Here is a 19,987-nt window from a genome sequence, read left to right on the forward strand (position 1 = left end):
CCTCCAAGGTGCATTGCATCGAAGATAAAATATACGATTGCGTCGGTTTTGACCTACAGCTAAATGATACTTTAGATCAGGAGCTCAGACACATACAGTCACACAGAGGGAGATGTTGTCGGTGTGGCGACACCTTCCTGCGCCTTATATCTGCCTCCTGCAGGTATAAATGTCAGTGACTGTCAGACTGGTTGTGGCGGTGAGCAAAGCAACCATTACGGTGGATATATCTTAACCCAGATGCCACAGAGCAAGAGTCAGGATACACCCTGGACAGGTTCTATCCTGACGCAGGGCCATGTCCACACTACTGAGTGTTCATTTGAAAACGCATCTTTTTCTCTCAGTTTTGGCCTTCTGTCCACACTGAGACGGCCTTTTCAGTCATGGAAAATGGACCTTTTTCAAAACGCTCTCCAAAGCAGATACATTTGAAAACGCCGTTTTCGTATGGCAGTGTAGATGGAGGCTTAACCCAGCTGCCATCTTAACCCAGCTGCCAGAGAGCGACAGTCAGGATACAGTCTAGACAGGTCACCAGCTTGACACAGGGCTGATGCAAAGAAACAGACAACCACACACTCATGTTCACACCTGTGGGCAATTTAGATCACCAGTTCACCTAAGCACACTAACGACAACTGAGAGCCTACACAGGAAGAACATGCAAACTCCATCCAGAAAGGCAGGAGAAAAAAACTATTTTGAATTTAAAAGGGATGTATTTCCACCTCTTTACACTGAGCCAAATTATAAGAAAAGATTTTTTGCACTGTGTGCAGTTTATGACTGAGATTTAGTCATTAACTGCAGACAGAGCCGGCAGTCTGTGCCAGAGCTGATCCGTCACCCTGCCACACAGATACTGGATGAGTCACAGGGTGATGAGTTAAAGTCAGCCTGAAAGAAAAAGACTGGCAAACAACAGAAATACTTCAGGAGTTTATTCTGTGTGAAAACGGACATGAAGCCTGATTGTATACTTGATTTTTGTAGCAGAGATAAAAAAGAAGCGTCACGATGAAGCGACTGGTTGACATTCAAAAATACACAAAGCTGAAAACCAGAAATGCTGTGATGATGATTTTCACATGCAAGTTGCAAACAAGCATTTTCACTGATCATTCTCACATGTTAATAGAAACAATGACAGACAGGTTACAGGATTACACTGCAGCAGTTGTTCATCAGTTCTTAATCAGGTTGCACTTGTGACAGTATTTTGTTCCTCATGAGTTTATTCATACTCGTGTAAAAGTAAATGCAGTGTTTTTAGATGACAGAGCTCCTGGCAGTGCCAAACCACACATGGCAAATATGTGATTACATGAATTTCATCCCAACACCTGTTTCAAACTTCCTGGATTTGTTTCCACTGAAACTTCCTCAATCTCTTGTTTTACCATTATCATCCCTTATTTATTATATTGTGTTTGGACATTGGGGGTTTTGCACCTTTGTGGTCTTGCTAGCTAATTCCTCTGTGCAGGCAACTGTTCAATGGCAATGAATAAAGTTCAAACGTGGGATTAATGACTTAGCAAGGTTGTCAAGATTACAGTCAAGGTTTAAAGTATCAGGAAAGCAGCTCTGATTTTACCTTACTCAACATGGTAACATTTGCTGAAGGCCAACATAGATTCATGTGGGAATACATTTAACATGTGCAAGCATAAATCGAGCCCAGCTCGAAGGTTACAGCAGTGAAAACTGAGAATCACATTATCACATGAGTGTGCATGTACAGTTAAGCCCATAATTATTCATACCCCTGGCAAATTTTGACTTAAAGTTACTTTTATTCAACTAGAAAGTTATTTTTTGACTGGAAATGACACAGGCGTCTCACAAAAGATAATAAGATGATGTACAAGACGCATCATTGTGGAAAAAAATATTTCTCAGCTTTTATTTACATTTGAGCAAAAAGTATCATGTCCAGAATTATTCATACCCTTTACAAACTGTCACAGTCTCTGGGAAAGTCCAAAGTTCCATCCATTCCAAATAGTCAAAGCTGTTCTAAAGCATCCTAATTACCTTGATTAATTGGGAATAGCTGTTTTAATCAACTCAACAGGTGAAAAACAGCAGCTCTCTGCAGGTGGTCTGTGGACATTCATGGCTAAGACAAAGGAACTCAGTGAGGACCTGCAGCTGTGCATTGTGGCTGCTCACAAGTGAGGAATGGGCTACAAGGCCATATCCATGCAAAAGCTCGTTTGGCCTTTGCAAATGCTCATCTGGACAAAGAATAAGACTTCTGGTCTTCAGTGTTATGGTCAGATGAAACAAAAATTGAATTATTTGTTCACAATGATGTTGCCTTCATTTGGCATAAAAATGGAGAAGCCTTCAACCCAAAGAACACCATCCCCACTGTCAAACATGGTGGTGGGAACCTAATGCTTTGGGGGTGTTTTTTAGCCAATGGACCAGGGAACCTAATCACAGTAAACAGCACCATGAAAAAAGAGCAATACATGAAGATTCTCAACAACAACATCAGGCAGTCTGCAGAAAAACTTGGCCTTGGGAACCAGTGGACATTTTAGCACGACAATGACCCAAAACATACAGCAAACGTGGTGAAGAAATGGTTAGCAGACAACAACATTAACGTTTTGCAGTGGCCTAGCCAGAGTCCTGACTTGAATCCAATTGAGAATCTGTGGAGGGAGCTAAAGATCAGGGTGATGGCAAGAAGACCCTCCAACCTGAAAGATTTGGAGCTCATTGCTAAAGATGAATGGGCAAAAATGCCTGTGGAGACATGCAAAAAGCTGGTCTGCAATTATAGGAAGCGTTTGATTGCTGTAATAGCCAATAAAGGCTTTTCTATTGATTATTGAGAAGGGTATGAATAATTCTGGACATGATACTTTTTGCTAAAATATAAATAAAACCTGAGAAATATTTTTTTCCACAATGATGCCTCTTGTACATTGCCTTATTATCTTTGGGGAGACACCTGTGTCATTTCTGCTCAAAAAATAACTTGCTAGTTGAACAAAAGTAACTTTAAGTCAAAATTTGGCAGGGGTATGAATAATTATGGGCTTAACTGTATATGTGCATGTATGTATAAATGTTTTTACAATTTATTCTGGTCTCCTTTTAGGTCACATTTAAGCTGCTGAACAACCTCCAAGAATGACCGTTGAATCAGTCAAATTAATTTCACTTCACACTTGATCTACTGACAGACTAAAGCAATTTCCGCGTATCCTTTATCAGGCTGTGTTAAAGCCTGATAAAGTGCTAAGTTAAAGTTTGAGACACTAATCTGCAGCCATAACATTAGTAATAAACAGAAGCACCATGTTTTTGTTAAAATTGGAACTTATGAACAACGGCAAGTCTAATTTTACTGTGTAAGCTGGATGCAGCAAAATTAGACAATAACTGTTGAATCAGCAGAATTCTCTGTTTTCTCTTAGATTTTCTTTACTCTGCATTCCTCACAAAGACTTTCCATCATCTCCATACACAGAGATAAGACAGAATAACATTTTATGGTGACACTTCACAATTAATTTCTTTGTGAGGTCCCTGGTGTCTGTCCCCCTGTTCACTGATATCACTTGGAAGTCGAGAAAGCAGCAGGAGACTCAAAGTTTAGCTGTTCAGAGGTCTGAGATACTTAGATGTACTGCAGATCATCAGGAGGTTAGTGTGAACCCTGACTGTTTTCTCCTTTATGCTTTCTGTAGATCACAAACCCAGCAAAAGCAGCAACAATGAGGACGCCAGAAACTAACAGACCAACTTTCAGTCCAACAGGTTCATCCTTCTTTGGTCCTCCTATCTGACCTGCAGGTGAGAAACAGGTGTGAGGTGTCAGCTGTCAGGTAGGTGATGAGTGAAGAACAGAACAGAATCCATTTCCTCTTCAAACTGCTGTCAGACATTATCTACTGCACTCTGATCACATCACTCAGACCAGCTGCTTTCTACAAAGTCTCATCAACAACATCTTTAGAAACAAACATCAACAACCAGGAAGCAGCTTCACCTCTGATCACACACACACTCAACTCTACTCACTCACCTGGAGGATCCACAACACTCAGTCTGATGATGCTGATGGGCTTCAAACCAAGTGTTCCTTTCTCAACGACACGACACTTGTATGTTCCACTGTCATTAATCGTCACATCCTTCAGAATCAAAGACACATCTCCATCCTTCATCTGTTTGTCCTGTAGAGCCACCCGGTCCTTAAAAGATAGATGCTGGTTCACTGTCGTTTTCCTCCCATCCCGATACAAAAAAACATATTTCTCTCCCAGGTCAGCTCTGCTCCACTCCACAGTCCTGATGTTGTTTGAAGCTCGACATGTCAGCGTGACGTTCTGTCCAGACTCAGCTGTGATGTTTTTCTGGTCTGAAAAAAGAAAAACCGGAGAGCAGAGAGGTTAAAGGTCAAAGTACAAATGTTCACTTCTACAGCAGACACCAGAACTCTTCTGCTGAGAATTTCCCTTGAATTTCAAAGGTGAATTCCGCAAAAGTTTACTAGTTTAACTGGTGAATTCTCTTTTCCATAGACCTTAAAAATTTGTTCTGTGCTGAGGAACTGTGAAGAGTTTCTTAAGGCAGAGAAGCTGATTTAAATTTCAGATCGTAGAGACTCACAAAAGTTATTCATAGACAAATAACGCGTTACTGTAATCCGATTACTTTTTTCAAGTAACGAGTAAAGTAAGGGATTACTGTTGCAAAAAAGGTAATTAGATTACCGTTACTTTCCCATCAGCACGCTGCGTTACTGCGTTACTAAAACCGTGATTTTTTTGCGAGAATGTCTCATGACAGTGACTTAAGCGAGTGGAACGTTTGTGGCAACAGCTGTGTGCAGATCAACAATGGGTAATATATCGAGTGCGGGAGAGAGTATGAGCATGCAGCGTTTAAAGCGTGGAAGTACTGACCTTACTTTGAGTTAGATTCCATAAAAAGTGACAAAAACATTAGCGTCTGCTGTTCACTGCGTGGGAAAAAAACCCCCTTATTTTTACAGCGAAAAACCCCTAAACTTCAGAGCAAGCACCGAGTACGCTACCGTGTAATGGGAAATTCACAGACAAACTCGCGGATTCTTCCACTGACCGCTGCGGCCAAGGGCGATTTTAGCAAAGCACCAGCGATTTTAGCAAAGATTTTTAGCAAAGCACCCTAACCCCCCCCCTCCTCCCAAAATGGTTTGTTCCAGCTCGGCTCTCCCCTACTCTGGCTCTAGCACCCTTTGGTTGAAAGCGATGGTGGCTGAGATGCAGCGGAACGGAGGTGTAAGTGCCTGGCTTAAAACAGGACATATTTGCTGCATTTAACCTTCAGTTACTCTTTATATAGTTAGGTAGGAGTCAGACCATGTTTCTTTTTAGCAGAAAAACATTACACCAGGTAACCTGCAGTGTTGAAAACGTGTTTTCCAACGATGTTTGCTACCCTACAATCCGTCCTGCTCTGTAGTAAAATCAGCGACATTTGACCGTCCTGTTGCTCCCATTGAAATGTATACAGCCTATTTAAAATCTAAAACTTAAAATTGTCTGTAGCCTGCTGTTGTTACCACTGTCCTGTTTGAAATGGATACTAACTAGCTAACTGACTGAATGCCCATTAACTTTATAACTCCTGCTGTGTGTGTGTGTGTGTGTGTGTGTGTGTGTGTGTGTGTTTGTGTACAGAGAGACAGCCAGGTTCATAATGGATATAAGGAAGTTTTTTCAAAAAAAGGAGCCACATTCAGGTAAAAGTGTAAAATCAAATTATCCGTCAATAAAGGATTATGTTGGATCAGTGTTTCAATATTTTTTTATAATTATTTATATCTTTTATTAGGTGTACATGTGGTTTGGTTATTTGCCTTTTGGTTGAAAGTACACTGAGAGAGGACGTTTTTATTAGTGATCTTAATAGTATTTTTTTTTTCATCTAATTGAATACAATCTATTTGTGTGCGATTGTCAGTCCAAAGAGGGAGAGAGGAAAGAGGGGAATGTGAGGAGAAAGTACAAGGTCAGGAAGAACCAGGTAAGAAAACAGACAGGAAACAGTGACAGGCAAAACAGAAACTGTTAAACTGGCAAAGAGAAAAAACCTGATTTTACTCATACAATCTGGAAGTTGTTTTCTCCCTATATTAAAGCTGCTATACAGAATCTGCAAAACAAACTGGGTTGAAACATTTTTGACCCTCTTTAACAACATTCCAAAATAACATTATCATTGATTGGGGAGATTAAAATTAATGATATATTTTTATGTGGTTCAGCCACAACTCTACTAAAACCTCAGCCAGTAATAGGTAGGCCAACTTTTGGACCGTCCAGTTGTCTGTATGACTGCCACAGTACAGTATCAGAAAGTGCCAAACAGCCCTGGTGGAGTGATGAGCTGTAAAGAGAAGCAGAGTGCTCTGTTTATATTCTAAAAATGTTTTAAGCTTGTTTCAAAGATTCTGTACTGCAGCTTTAAATGTTTTCCAAAAGCACACATACACTTATCAGTGTTTCTCAAACTTTTTACAGTGTGTACCACCTGATAAAAATGTCAAGCTCTCCCAAGTACCACTATGAAAACATGAAACTCATAAATCTTACAACACAAAATTAGTATCTGCAGCAAAGATTTTTTCATGCATGGTATATATTCTACCACAGGCAAAGTTGCCTCCATTTTTATATTTTTTTTTAATATTTTGTAATAATTTATTTGTAATAATTTATTCTGTTTTGGGAGTGTATTTTTATGTGTCTGTATTATATTATACTCACACATTAAAAGTGAATCTCTGTCCAAAAAATGCACTCAGTTTACTTTTTACTCACTATGAGCATCATTCATTATTCTCCCACAGTAATTAAGGTTAGGATATGTAAAAGATTTTTTATTCCAATCCATTCTTCTTTTGCAGCATTTAAATAAACTTTATCAGATTTGATGGTTTTGTTACAGATTTTTGTATGTTGTTCTTTATTTATGCTGTGGTTCCTAGGTTCTGTTATGATGTTCCTTATTTGATTACCCTCTGTGTGCCCCTCTGTGTATCTGTGAGCCCTCATTTCCCCTCCTTGTGTTTTATTCCGTGTTTTCCCCAGCCCGTAATGTCTGTGCTCTCTCTCCTCCTGTCGGAACCTCCGTGTACTTCCTGTTTTACTTTGACAGTCTCCCGTCAGTTTTGCGTTTACTCCTGCCGTGTCTTGTTATGATTATCAGTGTCACCTGTGTTCCCCGTGTGATCCCACTTCCCTCGTTAACCCTCTGTGTATTTATGTCTGCGTCTCCCTCAGTTCTGTGTCGCATTGTCCCTCATTCATGGCCGTGTGTTTCTCTGTGTACCAGTTTATTGTTTCCCAGTTTAGTTTCTTATCAGTTTGTTTCACCGTTTCCCTCCAGCAATAAAGCTGTGTTTTGAATTTATTCCTTTCTCTGTGAGCTTGTGTTTGGGTCCACTTCCTGCCTGCCACACAGCCGAATCATGACACAGAGAGACTTGATGAATTTAAGAATCTTATGATTTAATAAAGAAATTTGCAGACTTGCACAGAGATGGTAAAATCATGATGACTGATAATAGAGACAAAGACAACAGACAATGAGGACAGGGAGGAACAAGGGTTTAAATGCACCAAGGAGACAGTCAGAGGGAACTCGGGACAACTGGAGACATTTAAGGATGCAGGGACTGAGAGAGACAGGGAAGAAGTCTCATCGTGACATGTGAAGTTTATTTTGGCTGGCTGGGCAGCTCTCTGGGTGCTCAGCACCCCCAAAGCTCTGATCCTAGAATCGCCCCTATTTTCTGCTGTTCACTTGCATCTATTTGAAAGACTGAGTGTAAACACAAAAAAATATTTTATTTTATGTGCTGGAATGTGCAGAAAATAGGTTTAAATGTTAAACAAATTTCTTCCACTCAGAGAATGTTGCATATAATTAAATTTTTGCTTGATGCATAAAGTTAAAAGATTAAAACTAATAAAACAAATATTAAAAAGAGACTTTTCCATTTCATTACATTTTATATGATGGATTAGGCAGAAAGTAGAAGAGTAGAAGATCTATCGCTTTATCACCTATTCAGGTTGTAAATCATGTTTTTAAAAAGTTACTAAGAAACTAATTACTTTTGAAAATAAGTAATTGTAAACTAAAGTAAAGTGTCGTTGTCAGAAGCTACGATGCACGTGTACCATCATGAATTTAAAACAGGGTTTAATTTAAAACAGAAAAGTGGGAATCATGTGTGGCTGCCATTCACATGTGTTACTGATCATGTGACTCTGAGGGTTTACAGATTTACACTCCTGTGACATAATATCACAGCACAAAATATATATATACATATATATATATATATATATATATATATATATATATATATATATATATATTATTTTTTTTTTTTTTTTTTTTTTTTTTGAGCATTATTTATCAAGGCGTTAACATGAACATGACAATTTATATCAACTATGCACTGAACTTTATTTCAGTGATTTGCCACACGTTAGATTAATTAAAAAATAAGTCAACAATTTATCTTCTGAGAGCTAAATTATCTATGATGGCTTACACAAAAGACCCAGCAACCTAGCCCTCACATTTCGAGTGTATGAGAAATCCATCTGAGAGCAAGACACAGCTTTACTGAATTTAATTTAAAACTATAAACGCAGACAAACCCTAAACAACCTAAAGTTAAAAACCCTGGTTCCAAGACCTGGAGATCATGACGACCACATTCAGCTGCTGCTTGTTTGTGTGTCTGTCTGTATTCACCTGAAAAGCTTCCCTGTGGGGCAGAAATTAGATGACTAATTTTGCTGCTGATGTCTGTCCCATTTCCTCTTCTTCACCGTGAGAAACGCTTACGTTGGATAGTTTAAAAAATAGTTTTAAAAAATCATTTGTTTCAGAGCATTTGGCCGAAGCTCAGCCAAGTATGGCCCCATAGACTGCACTAACATTATTAAAGGCATAGCTCTGTTATAGACTTTGAGAATAATACTCTTCCTTTCTCTCTCTTCTCCCTTTTAGTGCTGCTGAGCTCACTATGAAGTCCATATTCAACACTATGAATCAACCTCAGCTATTATGTCTACTTCATTTGTCATGAAATATCAGAGAACCAGACCTCACCTGCCCATAAAACTACATGTACAGACAATCCCCCAACTGAAAATGAGGGACTGTGAATAAAAATCTCTGTAACTCCTAAAGTCTTAATGGAAAACATCTTTAAACACATTTGAAGTAAACATGAACACCAACTAAGGGTTAAAAATCCACATCCCAAATTCCCCCTCAATATTTGATACTTTCTTAACTTGATTTTCATAAGTTTTATCTTGAAGGCACCCATTGCAGGTTTAGGTTGCATTTAATTCTAATTGTACATCTTAGATAATAGAAACAATTTTTCTTAAAAAAAATGAAAAAAGTTGTAAATCCTGGCTTACTTATTAAACCCAGATGTTTTAAAATTGGTAGAGACCACAGCTCACCTTGCGAGGCAGAAACCAGCAGGCACACAGAGAGCAGAGTCCAGCCGAGAAACACAACCATTCTCACCCTGCAATACATGAACTGATGAATGAAAACTAAAGTGCTGTGAAAGCTAGAATTTCTGACTGTGAGAAGAAGTGGGAGGAGTTAAGTGGGAGCGATGCAGTGGGTGTGGGTGAAAGTCTGTGTTGAGTCAATAAATTAATAGACTAATAAAACTGATGGCAGAACTACACTACTTACAGTATTCTGTTATGTTCTTTTAAAACATTTTAATTATACTCATATATAATTTTACAGTCATTTTAATACATGACTGTTCAGTGGCGTGTTGCTAAGAGACAATCCTGATCCTGCTGTATTAAATCCATGAAAGAAAACAACAATCCAGGCACTGAGAGCGAAATGACTTGTGCCAGTGTGAAAGCTGCTGCCGTTGGTTATCAGGTCTCAGTGTGGCAGATCTGCCTGTGTGTTTCTTACAGTGAGGAAAAACATGCCAATAAAACTACACCACCTCCTCTTCCAGGGCTCTGAGAGCCATTACACAGCATTTTTCTGATAATAAAATGAAGCCTTTATTTTATTTTTATTTTTTTCCATTTAAGAATGAACTCTCACTATTAGGGAGGGCCAGCTCTGCAGTGTATTCATTCAGTGTAGGCTTCCTTCCCCTCTGTCTTTCTCATTGCATTTCCTTTTCCTGTTCCCTGCATGCAATTTAGAAACACTTCTATTAGAATAATGATAACCTAAACCACAGACTGAGCAAAGCTGAAAAAATCTGTTACATTATTAAAGTTCAATAGTTAAAAACACCTACTGTTTTTTAATTTTATTTTTATCTTCTGTGTTTCTTTTTTTTTTTTTTTTTTTTTTACTGGTGGTTAATCCCATCAACCGGACTCAAGTTTTCCTTTACGGCTTTTGTAGAAAATCACGAAAAATATTCCAATCTGCAAACAGAAGACAAATCCAAGTTTTTGATTGGTTACAAGCTCTAGCAGGAAAAGATGGATTAACTTAATGAGTCGTGACAGTTTCCTCTGATTGCAAATATAAACGTAAGTAGACCCAGATAACAGACAGTTACTTGTGTCATGGTTGTTCGCCTAATAACTTTAAGTTTGTGTTTCAGTGGGTTGTGGGGGTCCATGCAACACACCTAATGAATCACATAATTAGACGTTAGGTCAGTGAGTATCAGAACCACCCCAAAGGGTCATATTCACTAGACATTACCTGGGAACCTCCATCCACATAAGTGCTTTTACAATAAACTACTGTACAGTACTTACAGTGCTTGTTTAATAATACAGGCCTCTGTACTTAGCTCCACTTAAAACCACTCCACAGCATTTCACCTTCTGTGCACATTTATAGTTTTTAGTTTTATAGAGGTCAGTACTCTGTATTTTCAAGACGTGTTTCTGTGGTTGTATAAATTCCAAGCCACAAAGTTAATACTATAGCTTCTCCTTATACCCAGTTAACATTTGCCACCACTAACATATCTGAAAACAGTTTAATGAGGCCTGCTGTTGACAGTTCTCAGGACCTACCATGTATGTATTCTGTACTAACAATCAGTGTTGGGTGTAACGCGTTACTGTAATTAAATTACTTTTCCACTGAAAAAGTAGAGTAACTGATTACTGTTCATTTTTAGGTATTTTAATTACAGTTACTAACAGTGTACTTACGTTACATTGAAAAATAATTAAACTCGCTGAATATCATTATTTAATTTCAATAATTTATCTTCTAAACGTAGAAATAAACTCTGCCACTTTAACATCGCTGTAGTGCAGCTGCACGTCATTTCGTGCCAGTTTGCTGCATAGTCGTATTCTACAGCGGAAGATGTCGGACTCGGCTGAAGCGAGTGGCTGTTTCATGACATGGACATATTCCCGTCTCTTCACTTTTCTGAAACAAGCACACAAGAACATTACAGTAATATGTAAAAACTATCGGCTGCTGTTAATAGTGCGAGTAATCTACTGAAGCGCCTGACACGAGAGCATGGACGAACACTTCTGAGTGATCCTTGTTCATCATCCATGGATAACACCGCGGCAACTCCTGCTAAGCAGCAAAACGTGATTTTACTTCAGCAGCACAGAAAGCGTCTGAAGGTGAGCTTAAAAAATGATTGCAGGCTACGTTGTGGAAGAGACGGTACCGCTGCGTACTGTAGAGTCTCCGTCTTTTAAAAAAATGTATTTATTATTTAAAGAGTTTAATTTCTATTGTTTGCCCACTCAAGGTTTATAGGGATTTTAAAAAGTATTTAGTTAAATTACTTATTTAGTAGTTAAGTTACTTTTCTGACACAGTAATTAGATAAGTATTTTAAATTCAATTTTGACTAAGTAATTAGTAATTAGTAATTACTTTTCTAAAGTAACTTACCCAACAGTGCTAACACATCTAAAAACAATTTACTGAGTCCTGCTGTTGACATTTCTCAGGACCTACCATGTATGTATTCTGTCCTAACAACAGACTGAGACAGCAACAAAAGTACATGAAGTAAATGCAGATGTATAAATACACAAATCACCAAACCTTTAAAAACTTGAGTTTGCAGGACACTTTGGAAGAGTAGCTTCTGCTCACATTCATGGAGAACCAACATCTCCCTCTACTGGACGTAAAAAGTACCTCAGGGAGGTTTTAAGTTAACCCATTCATCTTCAGAGAATCCAGAGAAATCCCAGTGCACAAAGGACCAGGCTGCAGACTGTGAATGCTGAAGGTGTTGAAGCCCTCAGGCAGCACTGCAATAAACACAGACTTACAGGTCACTGCAGGAACTCAGGAACACCTCTGAAAATCATCAGCAGCTAACCCAGCTTATCACTACATATACACTAGTTACTTTACTAAAAAAGGGAGATTGGTGTGGGCTCCTCTTCCTGGTCATCTGTGCTATATGGGCGGGATCGTGTTGTGCTATTTGGCCCTCACTGGGTCTTGACAGGAGGCCTTCCTGAGTCTCCAAAAGTTGAATCTGTTCATCTGGACGTAGCGTTTTGTGGGAGAAACGTTTCGTCACTCATCGAAGTGACTTCTTCAGTCTCAGCTGACTGCAGGTTTCCCCAAACCTTATAAACAGTACATTTGCATAATGACTGAATCCAGCCCACTGAAGGAACAATGGGCTGTGAGGTCAGTTCCTTAATCATAATTATGCAAATTCCCATGACCATTGATCAACAATCACTGACCAAAACCCACTGATCAAAGACCACTGATCAATGGCCATGAGTACCATTCACAGAGGGTTGGGGAATGGCTGCAATCACAGCATTGTAAGATGGCGAAAGATGTACCCTTAGGCCCCCTCCTCGATTCAGAGATGGTCTTTCCCTTTTCACGTAAATGGCCTCCTTGACTCCGCGCTCAAACCAGCGTTCCTCCCTGTCCAGGATGTGTACATCCTCATCATTGAAAGAGTGTCCACTGGCCTGTAGGTGTAAATAGACTGCAGAGTCCTGGCCTGATGAGGTGGCTCTTCTGTGTTGTGCCATCTGCTTCGCCAGAGGTTGTTTGGTTTCCCCGATGTATAAATCCTGGCAATCCTCCTGCACTTAACAGCGTACACTATGTTACTCTGTTTGTGTCGGGGGACCCGATCCTTGGGGTGGACCAGTTTTTGGCGCAGCGTATTTTGGGGTTTAAAAGCCACAGAGACCCGGTGTTTAGAAAAAATGCGTCTCAACTGTTCCGATACTCCTGACACATATGGGATCACTACAGGTTTTCGCTTGGGCAGCGGTTGTCCTTCTCTCCTGGATCAGCTGGAGCTTTCTTTAGGTGCCTTTCCAGCTTTGACAAAAGTCCAGCTGGGATAACCACATTTACTCAGGGCCTTCTTGATGTGCTGTTCTTCTGCCTCCCTGGCCGCTGTGTCAGTGGGGATGGTGTTCGCTCTGTGTTGTAGCGTCCTGATGACACCCAGTTTGTGCTCCAGTGGATGATGAGAGTCAAACCTTAGATACTGATCCGTTGTTCAGACAAAACGTCCTACCTATCAAGCTGTCCTACTTGTTGTTACTGCGCATGTGCACAATTCAAAACGGCCATATTTCCAGTTTAAATAGTACACGCCTATTATTTCATCCTACCCCGATCTTGTGCCGATCTCGTTGCTTCGAAAAAAGGTTTGTATTAAGTTTTACTTCTTTATTACAGATGATAATTGTTTACCTTAAGCTGCTCAATCGAAGTCATATTCCAAGTGTTTATTTGGTGCCTTTAAAATTTATTTTAGTCCTCCTGCAGTTACTACACACCACTCGCCGTTGTTATGTTGAATAAATGCTCCGTTGTTATGTCGAAGAAAGTACTTTTGCACCACATACTTGTTAATTGCGTGATAACGTTGTGTAGTCGTTTTATTTACTGTATGGATTCCAAAGCCATGTTGAAATTGTCCGATTTTCTCCTTAGTTATGGAGAACAAATACGAGGAACTGCTCATGTTTCTGTCTGTTGGGTCCTACCCATCTGAATACGATAAGTCCCAGAGCACACTGGATTCTTGTGGTATGTGTTCATTTAGTTATTAATTTGCGTAATTTGTTGTGAAGCAGCTTCTTGCTCAAAGTGTTATTCTTAAATAGGTTTTCAGTGGTAAAAACTATTGTAATTTTTAATTTATTAACTTTTTCTTTAGATTGTCAACATTTCTGCACAGAAAATACTGCTCATAGACCCCATGGGGAATGAAGGTGTTTATGACAGGAAAATTCTGCGCAACTGGAGGTATGTATGATACTGAGGTATTATTCTTGTATGTTTTATGTTCAGGTATTAAACATAAAACATTTCTTGTTTCATTACAAACATTTTTGTTCAACTAGGAATTTTCTGAGGATGAGAGGGCATGAAGACACCATGGAGTGGCAGTTACACACTATGCAACACAACAAGCAACAGGATTCCAGCAGTTGCGGAGTTTTGCTGTTAAAGGTAACCCTTATTCAAATGATTACATTTATTGTTAGCTACAATTAGGACTTTGTAATAATAATGAGAAATCTCACAGTTTGCAGAACACTACCTTGCTTTTGGAGAGGTCAGTGAGGTGTTAACCACTACAGAAGCAGTTGTGCTGGAGCGAATGCAGATAGCTTGCACCCTACTTGAACATCGAGGTAAGTCCAGTAAAGTCCTTATCACGTTAGAGTGTGTACTTCCAATTTAAATGGTGCTTTTCAAACATTTTCAGATAAGACCCTTCTTAAAGTCTAATTAAAAAAAATTCAGGGGACTAATTTGCCATGAAGTATTTGTGGAAAAAATGTACTATTATTTTTTTTAATTAATCAATAAATAATGTTTGATTAAAACCTAACCATGAATGTGTTTCAGGGAACGCTGAGGACTACTGCATTGTTTGCTCTATGTTAGATGCTGACGCTGACCGCAGCATGATTGAAATGGTAAAACAAAACAAAAGAAACACATAAGTCTTAGTATCATTACTTGCTAATCATGTTTAAAATGTTGACTAATAGTATTCACTAAACATAATATGAGCTATTTATTTTTCCTTTCCAGGTGCAGTGTGAATCATGCCAAAGATGGGCACATTTTGCATGTGCAAAATATAAAGAGAGCAACCAAGAATATAAATGCAAAAAATGTAAGGAAAACACATAACAACTTCTAATAAAAACAGCTGTCTTTTCCCCTCCATGTCTCTTTGTATTCTTTGTCAACATTAGATGATTGTGTGCTGGAGGCACGTTTTGATAGTGTGATTTGGCCATCTGAACATCCTACCTAAATAAATCCGAGCTGGAAGCATGTTCTGAACGTCCTAGCGAAATAAATCCAAGTTTTTAAGTGTGATTTGGCCATCTGAACGTCCTACCTATAGATATGTACAATGGAGCCATTAACCACATAAGGTAGCATATTCTGATAAGGTAGCACGGATTGATAGACAAGACCATAAATTTACGCTACGGTAGCGCTACGGTAGGATGTTTTGACAAGGTAGGACGTTTTGTCAGAACACCGTATGTGTAGGTTTACGGTACACGTCAGCCTTTAGATGTCCCCCATTACTGATGGAAATCTCACAGTCTAAGAAGGCTAGCCTGCCACTTTTCATATCCTCCCTGGTGAATTTGATGTGTCGGTCCACCCAGTTAATGTGATCCGTGAAATGTAGTACGTCCTGAGATTTGATTTTCACCCAGGTGGTACTCATGGCCATTGATCAGTGGTCTTTGATCAGTGGGTTTTGGTCAGTGATTGTTGATCAATGGTCATGGGAATTTGCATAATTATGATTAAGGAACTGACCTCACAGCCCATTGTTCCTTCAGTGGGCTGGTTTCAGTCATTATGCAAATGTACTGTTTATAAGGTTTGGGGAAACCTGCAGTCAGCTGAGACTGAAGAAGTCACTTGGATGAGTGACGAAACGTTTCTCCCACAAAACGCTACGTCCAGATGAACAGAATCAACTATTGGAGATTTACTTTCCTGGATGATTGAGAATGAATCAAGATGCCTTTCTGAGTGTTTCTGGTCCAACACACATGATTTCTATTGAGGCTTGGGCTTCACTCTAGGCTGCAGCCACTTGGGGTTTCTGGACTTCTATTAGTTCCTATCACCCTAAGTGTGTGATGGTTTTCAGGCTCTGATGATTGCCTGTTGTTGTTTCTTCCAAACAACCCAGGGAGAGTCGAAAAAGAAGAAGGAAGGGGGGGATAATTATGCATTAGAAGATTACAAGATGGATGATGTCACATATGGCAATTTGCAGCCTTTTTCAACTACAGGAAACACTTTTCTGTGATTTCCTAAGGTTTGTACATTTGTTGTGAGGTTAGGACATGCACTAGCATAAACATGTACTGTCTCGAAGGAAATGAGCTTTTTATGGGTGGAACCAAACCAATTTCTGGCGTGTCTGTGTATTGTATTGATTGATATAGCAGCAGGGACCGCCAAGCTCCCAAACAAAAGTTAGTTTAGTTTTTTCTCTCTCTCTGAAAATCAATAATTTACTGCCAGAGAAATCTGAACGTGATTTCGAGTTCTTGCTTGGTAGAAGGAAGGAGAAAGAGAGAGAAAACTAAGAATAAGAGAATAAGAATAAGAATAAGAACAACTTTATTTATCCCGAGGGAAATTCTTTTGTCATGTACATGCTCAAAGCAGCAGGAGAGACAGAGGAACAGATGAAATAGATATAAGATATACAATATATACAATAAGAATAGTGTACAGTAATATACAGTAGGATAGTGCAAGACATAGTATCGGATAACTCTAACAAAGTAATATATATAACTATATCCTGGAGAATAAATAACTTAACTATCAGTGCAGGCGGTTCTAGAAAGTGACAAAGTATTGTGCAATAGAATAAAGGGAATAGCAGCGTATGATGGGGGGATGAAAACAAATATTCGATAAGTACTCTTGGGTAATATTGCACGGTCTGGGAGGGAACAGAATAACATTGGTAATCGTCTCAGGAGAATCACCTACAGAGTGAGGAAGAGTTAAACAGTCTTATTGCCACCGGTACAAAGGATTTCCTGTGGCAGTCAGTTCTGCATTTCGGGGCAATGAGTCTTTTGCTGCGTTTGCTCCGATGGTCCATCATGGGGGCGTGCATGGGGTGGGAGGGGTCGTCCATGATAGAAAGAAGCTTTTTTAGCATTCTCCTCTCAGACACCTCCTCCAGGTTCTCAAGTCTGACACCCAGGACAGAACCAGCCTTTTTAATCAGTTTGTTCAGCCTGTTGGCATCAGCTGTCTTCACCCCACTTCCCCAGCACACAGCTGCAAAGAACACGACGCTCTCCAACACGAGTGATAGAACATGGTCAGCATTTTCCTACCAACATTGAAGGACCTGAGTCGCCTCAGTAGGAAAAGCCGACTCTGCCCTTTTTTGAAGATAGCATTGGTGTTCTTGGTCCAGTCCAGTTTACAGTCCAAGTGTACCCCCAGGTACCGGTAGTCCTCAACGATCTCCACATCAGCCCCTCTGATGGTGACAGGGGTAGGAGGAGGAGCCTGCTTCCTAAAGTCCATAACCAGTTCCTTGTCTTTGTGATGTTAAGTTGTAGGTGGTTAAGCTCACACCACTCGACAAAGCTGTCCACCACACTCCTGTACTCCTCCTCCTGTCCATCCCTGATACAGCCCACGATGGCAGAGTCATCAGAGAATTTCTGCAGATGGCATGACTGAGACTTGTACCTGAAGTCAGATGTGTAGAGAGTGAAGAGGAAGGGTGATAGGACCGTCCCCTGCGGCGCCCCTGTGCTGCTCAGGATGTTATCTGAGCAGCAGGTCTTCAGTCGGACATGCTGTGGTCGACTTGTTAAATAGTCCGTAATCCAACCTACCAGTGGGGCGTCCACCTGCATTTCCGTGAGCTTATTCCCCAGCAGTGATGGTCTGATCATGTTAAAAGCACTAGAGAAGTCAAAGAACATGACCCTCACAGTGCTCCCAACTAAGCACGGTGAAGAGCGAGCAAACAGTTGATTTAACATCCTGATTACGACCACAGGTGTCAACAATCTGACCAGAACGGTGAGCCCTAAAATAACCCAACAGGGACTATGACACATGCTTTTATATATGGAAACAGACATATATGAAGAGGAAGGACCAGGTCACTATGTCACTGCTGATGAGAAACAGCAGATTACTAAGAGCAACAATGGAGGAAACATTTCTGCTTTATCTCTGTGAGTAGATTCTCTCTGTTTGCATTTCTGTACTTTAACCATCTGCTGTTGATGAGTTATTATGGAGAAGGCACAAAATATTTACGTCAGACTGAATTCATCTTAAGAACAAACTTGATCAATATTGTGATTGATCAATGGTCGTGACAATTTGCATATTAATGATCACTGAACTGACTTCACAGTCCATTGTTCGTCAGCGGTGCTAGTTTCAGTCATACCTTATAAGATTGGGGAAACCTGCAGTCAGCTGAGACTGAAGAAGTCACTTGGATGAGTGACGAAAGGTTTCTCCCACAAAACGCTACGTCCAGATGAACAGAATCAACTTTTTGAGATATACAGTAATAAATAAGCAATAAAATAAAAAGTAGGCTAAATGAATGAAGAATGAGGTGTTGCCAGTGTTGATGTATACTATCTTGCTACACAACCATATGAGGTAAACCTTGAGGCGAATGTCGTTGTAAATTGGTGCTATATTAACAAAACTGAATCGACAACAAGTGGCCAATCATATTGCTGTAACTCAGTATGATTGACCACCTATTACATCCAAGTTGTGCAGAAGAACATTTCTGACAGCCCAACATGTGAAAAGTTAAAGCTGATGTGCCACAGCACCACATGAAGAGACCAGCTGCTACTCCTGTCAGCTAGGAACAGGAAACTAAGGCAACAATTCACCTGCATTAGAAAACCTTTTGGATTTGGTGAAATTGCATCCACAATCGCATTCGCATTGTGGATAAGTAGCTGACAAATCTTCAGCAACTGTGTGATGATATCTTGTCAATATAGACCAAATTCTCTGAGGTGAATAAATTTATGCCATGAAGAAGGCAAAAGATGGTTGAAACCAGTACTAGCAAAAATGTTATATAAAGTATCCATTTAGAATTGGAGATCATTTATGGAGACCACTGTTTCTTTATCCACATATGATAGTATATGTGGATATACCCACCCCGGCCGCCAGTCCCCTCTGAGACTTTCCCCAAACTGCAGCCTCAATTCACATTCAATTCGTCTGCCGTTACCTGCTAGAAATGCTGTCAAACCTGAAGTGAGGCTGTGGTCTCAGTGAGTGAATTGAGCAGTATGATGTCACCAGTGCCTGCAGACAACTTGTTTGGTAATGCAGCAGCAGTGTGGTGTCCTTTCCTCTGAGGTTGCAGTAAATGGGTTAGACCAGTCTCACCAATGAGGCAAGCTGTGGCTCAGACTGTCTGTTAAACAGCTGCCAGCTTAAATTAACAATCAGTATTCTAATTCAAGATTATTAAGTCATTCTCAATCCAAGTAAAGCATGAAAGTCACTTTCAGCTTTAGTGAATAAAACTAAAAGGTTTAGCTCAGGAAGTAGAGCAGGTAGTACTATGAGTGTTAAACGCAAACGCAGTTGTCACATGACCATCCAGCATGTTTCCAGGTCTGATGAAGGCCTCTACAAGTGTGACATCAGCGGTCATGGAGAGTCTCCATCCAGCTGGATCACTGTCACAGGTGACACACTCACCTGTCTGTGTTTCTGCAGGTTTCAACATTCACAATGTGACGACAACTTAATGACTGTGTTTGCTTTATTTTAGACAAACACACCACCACACCTCCACCTACATCCACACCTCCACCTAGGGCTGCTCGATTATGGCAAAAATGATAATCACGATTATTTTCACTGAAATTGAGATCTCGATTATTTGACGATATTTATTTAACAATAACAATGT

The sequence above is a fragment of the Oreochromis niloticus genome, unplaced genomic scaffold (genome assembly GCF_001858045.2).
Source record: "Oreochromis niloticus isolate F11D_XX unplaced genomic scaffold, O_niloticus_UMD_NMBU tig00002581_pilon, whole genome shotgun sequence".
NCBI classification, from domain to species: domain Eukaryota; kingdom Metazoa; phylum Chordata; class Actinopteri; order Cichliformes; family Cichlidae; genus Oreochromis; species Oreochromis niloticus.